This window comes from Hemiscyllium ocellatum, chromosome 4, assembly GCF_020745735.1.
Source record: "Hemiscyllium ocellatum isolate sHemOce1 chromosome 4, sHemOce1.pat.X.cur, whole genome shotgun sequence".
NCBI lineage: Eukaryota > Metazoa > Chordata > Chondrichthyes > Orectolobiformes > Hemiscylliidae > Hemiscyllium > Hemiscyllium ocellatum.
This window is the reverse complement of record NC_083404.1, coordinates 108366576-108374759: the sequence shown is the minus strand read 5'-3', so window position 1 is coordinate 108374759 and position 8184 is coordinate 108366576. Positions and strand designations below refer to the sequence as shown.

General features: G+C 44.9%; 1 protein-coding gene across 2 annotated transcripts in view; it reads left to right on the top strand.

Annotated features, from left to right (window-relative positions):
* The first annotated feature begins 346 nt into the window (after window positions 1-346).
* The window catches only part of snap47 (synaptosome associated protein 47), a 65639-nt gene continuing 57801 nt past the window's right edge, over window positions 347-8184 (top strand). Inside the window, exon 1 of one of the 2 annotated variants that reach the window (XM_060823749.1) lies at window positions 347-414. The gene's annotated coding sequence lies outside the window, so the exon portion shown is untranslated. Of the gene's footprint in view, window positions 415-1144; window positions 1281-8184 lie in introns of those variants that run through there. The other variant, XM_060823748.1, reaches the window with a different exon arrangement.

The following is an 8184-nucleotide window of genomic DNA, read 5'->3' as shown; positions in this document are numbered from 1 at the left end:
GGGACAGTGTGAATTGACTGGAGATGAGAAGGGGCGGTGTCATTGTGTGATTGACTGGAGATAGGAAGGGGCGGACCACTGTGTGATTGACATGGGATTGGGAGGGGCGGGGTCAGAAAGTGATTGACAGGATATTGGAAAGGGCGGGGACAGTATGATTGACAGGCTATTGGAAGGGGCGGAGACATTGTGTGATTGACTGGAGATAGGAAGGGGCGGAGACATTGTGTGATTGACTGGAGATAGGAAGGGGCGGGGTCAGTGTGTGATTGACAGGAATTGGGAAGTGGCGGAGTTAGTTTGTGATTGACAGGAGATGGGAGAGGACAATGTGAGGACTGCAAATGCTGGAAATCAGAGTCTGGAGTGTGGTGCTGCAAAAACACCTCAGGGCAGGCAGCACCTGAGGAGCAGGTGAATCGTCGTTTCGGGTATAAGCCCTTCATCTAGAATGGGGGAGGAGCGTGGCCTATGTTGTTAGGAGATGGGAAGGGACGGAGCCAGTGATTGATTGACAAGATATAGGAAGGGGCGGGGTCAGTAAATGAGTGGCAGTGGATGGGATGGGGCGAGGTCTGAATGATTGACAGGAGCTCGGTGGGGGGACAAGGTCTGTGGTGCTATCTATCGATGGGCAGGTTCAGGGTCTGAGATGGGGCGTGGTCAGTGAATGATTGACAAGAGATGGGAATGGGCGGGGGTCGGTTTGTGAGTGACAGAAGACAGGAAGAGGCGTGGTCTGTGCTGTTGTCCGTGATGGGAAGGGGCTGGGTCAGTGAATGATTGACAGGAGTTGGGAAGGGGCGTGGTCTGCAGTGATTGACAGGAGTTGGGAAGGGGCGTGGTCTGTAGTGATTGACAGGAGACGGGAAGGGGTGTGGTCTGTGGTGGTGTCTGCGATGGGAAGGGGCGGGAGTCGGCACGTGATTGACAAGAGATGGGAAGGGGCGTAGTCTGTGGTGTTGTCCGCGATGGGAAGGGCCTGGGTCAGTGAGTGAATGATTGACAGGAGACGGGAAGGGGCGGGGTCAGTGAGTGATTGACAAGAGCCTGGAAGGGGCGGGGTCAGTGCGTGATTGACAGGAGACGGGAAGGGGCGGGGTCGGTGAGTGACAGTGTCGTTCAGGTGGTGACAGGAGGCAGCTTGAGAAAGGCCGGCGGGAGGTGGAGCTCTGCTGAGAGACAGATCTTGAGTGGAGTTAGCGAGAGATGCGAGCTCCTGGTTAGCTGCCCGCCGGAGAGATGGAAAGGGCCTGAGACTGGGGAACAGAAGCAACGGCGTGAGTATTTGCAGACAGCGAGAGCCTGGCCTCCGGGCCACAGTCCTGTGAGGGAGCAAGAGTGTTTGGGGCACAGAGAGAAGGGACCCCAGGCTGCCAGGTTCTGCAGAGTGAGAGGGAATCTCCCGGGAGAAATCTTGCAGGAGAAAGCAGGTTATTTGAGGGAAATATTCCAGGAGGTAAATCCCCCAGGAGATAAATATCTTGAGTTAAGACTTTACAGGTTAATACCATTTCAAGAGAGAAATCCTGCAGGAGAGCTCAGATCCAGGGCCAAGTAAATATTTCCCGAAAGAATGTCCAGACATTAATCCTGCGGCAGTGCGAGACGTTAGCAGCTTGGAGTGGAGAAGGTTGCAGGCTGATAGAGTAAAATAGAATAGCTCCTGACATGGAGAAGTGTTGGGGAACAGAGAAAAAATAAGCAGGAAATATGGTGATAGCAGTACGCTGGACATAGAGCAAATTAAGTCAGCGACATAGATGAGTCACCCGAAAGTAGAGGGAAAATAAAAAAAACTAGCGCCACAGTAAAACCCCTGGGAATATGCAGAAGAAAACAAACAATGTAATGCACAATGTGCAAAGAATTATAGAAAGGAAAATTAGTTGGAAATAAAACACAAGTTAGTCGAACAGAGATGCTTACAGGGTAGTAGACTGAAAGATGTAAGGAGTTTTACTTGCAAAGAAGTGTTCTCTTACAGACTGAAGTTCCAAAGAAATTGCAGTAAACTTGCAGGTGGTGAAGCAGCCAAATGTCTGTTGGTCTTCATAGCAAAAGGGTTTTAGTCCAGGAGCAGGGATATCTTGCTACTATTGTACAGAATCTTGGTGAGTCCTGGAGTACTGTATGCAGTTCTAGTCTCCTTGCCTGAAGAGGGATGCTCTGGCTGTGGAGGGAGTGCAATGAAGGTTTACCAGATTGACGTATGAGGAGACACAGAATTCAATTATCGAGTCATCTAGCACAGAAACAGAGCCTTAAGCCCAACGTTCATGCTGACCAGGTTTCCGAAACTGAACTAGTTCCATTTGCCTGCATTTGGCCCGTATCCCTCTAACCCTTTTTATCCATGTACCTGGCCAAATAACTTTTAAGTCTTGTAATTGTATTTTCCTCTATTACTTCCTCTGTCAGCTCATTCCATATATGCACCTCCCTCTGCATGAAGAGGATTCCCCTCAGCTCCCTTTCAAACCTTTCCTTTCTCAATTGAAACTCATGCCCTCTGGTTTTGGACTCACCTACACTGGGGAAAAGGTGCTGGTAATTCACCATGCCCTCATGATATTATAAAGATCTGTAAGGTCACTCCTTAGCCTTCTACACTTCAGGGAGAAAAAAGCAACATTCCTCTCCTTATAATTCAAGCCCTCCAGTCTCAGTAACATCCTTGTAAATCTTGTATGGAACCTTTCCAGTTTAATAGTATCCTTCCTACAGCAAGGTGACCAGAATTGTATGCAGTAATTGCAAATGTGGCCTGACCAATGCCTTGCGCTGCTGTATCATGATGTCTCAACTCCAACACTCAGTACTCTGACCATTGAAGGCAAGTGTGCCAAATGCCTTCGTCACCATTCTGACTACCTGTGATGCCACTTGCACCCCATGTGTCTCTGTTTGATAAAATCCATAGGACCCTACTATTAACTGTGTAATTCCTGCTTTGCCTTGCCTTTCCAAAATGCAACAACCTAGTATTTATCTAAATTAAAATCCATCTGTCATTCTTTGGTCCAGTGACCCAGTTGATCAAGATTCCATTGTAATCTTAGATAACCTTCTTCGCTGTCCACTTGAATACTAATTTTGGTGTCATCCACAAACTTACTAACCATGCTTCCTATTGGGGAAATCATTTACTTAAATGATGAACAACAGTAGACTCAGCATTAATCCTTGAGCCACACCACTGGTCACAGGCCTCCAGTCTGAACAACAACCCCCTATCAACACCCTCTGTCTCTCACCATCAAGCCAATTTTGAACCTAATTAGCTAGCTCTCCCTGGATCTTGTGTGGTCTAATCTTAGCAACCAGTCTACCATGCAAAACTTTGTCGAAGGCCTTGCTAAAGTTCATGTAGACAATGTCTACCTCGCTGCCTTCATCTATTTTCTTGGTCACCTCTTCAAAAACCTCCATCAAATTTGTGAAATGATTTCCCATGCACAAAGCCATGCTGACTATCCCTAATTGGTCCTTTTCTTTCCAAATGCACATATTCATGTCTCTCAGAATGCCTTCCAACAACTTACCCACTAGTGACATCAGGCTTCTATAGTTCTCTGGCTTTTCTGTGCAGCATTTCTTAAATAATTCACAGATCCTGGGGATTTATCTACCTCCAGCACCTTCTGCAATGTGGACTGTGTTCAATTACTTTTCATCATTTTATATAAATGATTTGGATGCGAGCAAAGAGGTACAGTTAGTAAGCTTGCAGATGACACCAAAATTGGAGGTGTAGTGGGCAGCAAAGAAGGTTACCTCAGATTAAAAAGGGATCTTGATCAAATAGGCCAATGGGTTGAGAAGTGGCAGATGGAGTTTAATTTGGATAAATGTGAGGTGCTGCATTTTGGGAAAGCAAGTGTTGCTGAACAAAGAGACCTTGGAGTGTAGGTTCATAGCTCCTTGAAAATGGAGTCGCAGGTAGATAGGATAATAAAGAAGGCGTTTGGTATGCTTTCCTTTTATTGGTCAGAGTATTGAGTGCAGGAGTTGGGAGGTAATGTTGTGGCTGTACAGGATATTGGTTAGGCCACTGTTGGAATTTTGTGTGCAATTCTGGTCTCCTTCCTATCGGAAGGATGTTGTGAAACTTGAAAGGGTTCAGAAAAAATTTACGAGGATGCTGCCATGGTTGGAGGATTTGAGCAATAGGGAGAGGTTGAACAGGCTGGGGCTGTTTTCCCTAGAGCATTGGAGGCTGAGGGGTGACCTTATAGAGGTTTATCATGAGGGGCATGAATAGGTTAAATAAATAGGATATCATGGGGTGGAGGAGTCAGGAACTAGAGGGCATAGTTTTCGGGTGAGAGGGGAAAGATATAAAAGAGATCTAAAAGGCAACTTTTTCAAGCAGAGGGTGGTACGTGTATGGAATGAGCTGCCAGAGGAAGTGGTGGAGGCTGGTACAATTGAAACATTTAAAAGGCATTTGGATGGGTATATGAATAGGAAGGGTTTGGAGGGATATGGACCGGGTGCTGGCAGGTGGGACTAGATTGGGTTGGGATATCTGGTTGGCATGGACGAGTTGGACTAAAGGGTGTATTTCTGTGTTGTACATATCTATGACTCTAAGACATCACTATTTACTTTCCTGAGTTCCCTAGCTTCCATGTCTTTCTCTACAGTAAATGCTGAATTGTTTGTTTAGGATCTCATTCCATACATCAATGGCCTGTTGATTTTAAGGGGCCTTATTCACTCTCTCTTGCCCCTAATATACTTGTGGAATTTCTTTACAATCTCCTTAACCCTATCTACCAAAGCGCTCTCATGTACCCTCTTTACCCTGCTAATTTCCCTCTTAAGTGTACATCTCTTATACTCCGCAAGGGATTCACTTAATTCCAGCTGTCCATACCTGGCATGTGCTTCCTCCTTCTTGACCAGAGCCTCAATATTTTTATTTATCCAGTATTGTCTCTTCTTGCCAGCCTTACTCTTTACACTAACAGGAACATGCTGTCTCTGAATTCTTGTTATCTCCGTTTCTAAAGCATCCCACCTCCAAACAGCCTTCCCCAACCAACTTTTGAAAGTTCCTGTCTCATACCATCAAAATCAGCCTTACCCAATTTAGAACTTCAACTTGTAGACCAGGCCTAATCTTTTCCTTAACTATATTAAAACTATTAGAATTACGGTCACCGGTCCCAAAGTGCACCCCCACTAGTATCTCATTCACTTGTTCTGTCTTATTTCCCAAGAGGAGGTCAAGTTTTGCCCCTTCTCTAGTCGGGCCATCTACATATTGGTTAAGATTATGTTCACTGGAGTTCAGAAGAATGAGAGAATTTCAGAGAAACCTGTAAAATTATATGAGGACAATACAAGGTAAATACAGAAAGGATGTTCTTTATAACTCGGGAGTCTGGAATCAAGGGTCATACTTTAAAGACAAGGTGTAGGCCATTTAGGACTGAAACAAAGAGAAATATTTTCACCTAGAAAGTGGTGAATCTGTGGAAATCTCTGACACAGAAAGTGGTTGAGGCCAAAACATTGAACATTCTCAGGAAGGATTTAAATCTAGTTCTTAGGGCTAAAGGGATTAAATGGTGTGGGGAGAAAGGAGGAACAGGATACTGAGGCCTGATGTCTCAGTGGTTAGCACTGCTGCCTTACAGCGCGAGGGACCTGGGTTTGATTCCAGCCTCTGGCGACTGTCTTTGTGGAGTTTGCACATTCGCCCCATGTCTGTGTGGTTTTCCTCCGGGTGCACCGGTTTCTTCCCACAATCCAAAGATGTGAAGGTTAGGTGAATTAGTCAGGGATAAATGTAGGGGATTTGGGTTTGGGTGGGATATTCTTCAGAGGGTCAGTGTGGGCTTGCTGGGCTGAAGGGCCTGTTTTCACCCACTAGGGATTCTACTCTTATGAGTTGGGTGTTGAGCCATGACCATATTAAATGTCGGAGAGGCGTGAAGGGCTCGAATGGCCTACTCTTGCTCCTATTTCCTGTTTCTATTGGGATCTCAACAATAACAATGTATGTGCTGGATGTAGATGTACATGACCACATCAGTGTAATTGCCAGGAAGCTACTGAGGTAGAAAGGTATGAAACTGTATTGAGATAAGCAAATTAATTTCATATTTGCAATACCAAAGAAAGAGGAGAGAAGAAGAGGCTAAATCCTTGAGAACTGATTTCTGGTATTTTCATTAAAGATTCAGACTTACTGGATTGAAGTGGAACAGAGGAAAACGTTTTAAGAGAGCTGCGTTGGACAGGAGGATTGTTAAATAAAACAAATGATGTGTAAAGCTAATTTCTCACTGATTTATTTGTTTATGGTTAACACTTAAATACTATGAGCCGTGATGAAATTGTTAGAGGTCTTGCCTGCGGGTCATGGGGTTTCTGGTTCAAAGTCCAACTGTCGGGTGAGAATAAAAATAAAACCTGTAGCCTCATAGGACTCAGCAAGGTCAGTATTGTCAGATGTCTTGTTTTTTGCATGAGATGCTAAACAGAAGCCCATCTGCCTGCTGGGTGGTTGTAAAAATTCCTATGACCCTGTTCAAAGAGAATAGTGGTGTGCTGGTCAATATTTATCCCTGGATCAAATCACAAAAGAAGATCATCATGCCATCACTTTATGGGAACTGGCTTGCTTCTTTGTTACCTGCGTTACAACTATGACTACAACTTTGAAAGTTCTAGATTGTTTGATTGGACATCTCAAAGCACTTTATAATGATAATGAAGCACCATGTATGTCCACAAAATTTCTCTGTTCAATGCTGGATGATGATGTTTAATGGTTCCTTCCAGGTATTGCTTCGATCTTCTTCAAACTCACAGGGAAAAAGAACAGTTTGAAAAGAAATCTACTTAAATAAGAGCACATTGGTCACACTGCATGTACATTTTGAAGTGCACAAGATAAATCAAGCCAAGAAGTCTCATTCACCAGTAATTCTTTCCCCTTCTGGGCCTCCACCATCATCATCCTGATGTCCAAAATACTGACCTGTGAGCTTACAGTCAGAGCAAATTACTGTAAAACCTTCATGCCTTGTTCCTCTCCACAAGCCTTCAGTGTGTGCTCCCTCTCAAGGTTTTGGCCATCTTTCCTGGAATACCTTGTTGAAATTCCTCCGGTCAGGTTTCCACTCCTGCATGTCCAATTGGTTGGCCACAGGACCACGTCTGATCTACATGTGACTTTGGAGCAAAACCAATGTGATTGGTTCTTAAGTGCCCTCTGGGCATTTAGGGTTGGGCAATAAATGCTGCATGGCCAGTGATGTCCTCATAGAGTCATAGAGATGTACAGCATGGAAACAGACCCTTTCGTCAACTCATCCATGTCAAGTAGATATCCCAAACTAATCTAGTCCCACTTGCCAGCAACCAGCCCAGATCCCTCCAAACCTTTCCTATTCATATACCCATCCAGATGCCTCTTAAATGTTGCAATTGTACCAGCCTCCACCACTTCCTCTGTCAGCTCATTCCATACACGTACCACCCTGTGTGAAAAAGTTGTCCATTAGTTTTCTTTTGTACCTTTCCCCTCTCATCCTAAACCTATGCCCTCTAGTTCTGGACTCTTTCCCCCCCCCACCAGGAAAATGACTTTGTTTATTTACCCTATCCATGCCCTTCATGATTTTATAAACCTCTGTAAGGTCACCCCTCAGCCTCTGACACTCCAGGGAAAACAGCCCCAGCCTATTCAACCTCTCGCTATAGTTCAAATCTGCCAACCCAGGCAACATCCTTGTAAATTTTTCCTGAACCCTTTCAAGTTTCACAACATCCTTCCAACAGGAAGGAGACCAGAATTGCCGCAATATTCCAACAGTGACCTAACCAACGTACTGTACAGCTGCAACATGACTTCCCAACTCCTGTACTCAATACTCTGCCCAATAAAGGAAAGCATACGAAATGCCGCCTTCACTATCCTGAGAACCTGCACTTCAAGGTCTCTTTGTTCAGCAACACTCCCTAGGACCTCACCATTAAGTGTATAAGTCCTGCTCAGGTTTGCTTTCCCATAATGCAACACCTCACATTTATCTGAATTAAACTCCATCTGCCACTCCTCAGCCCATTCGCCCACCTGATCAAGATCCTGTTGTAATCTGAGGTAACCACCTTCACTGTCCACTGTACCTCCAATTTATTCATCCTGTGATTGAATAAAAAAAG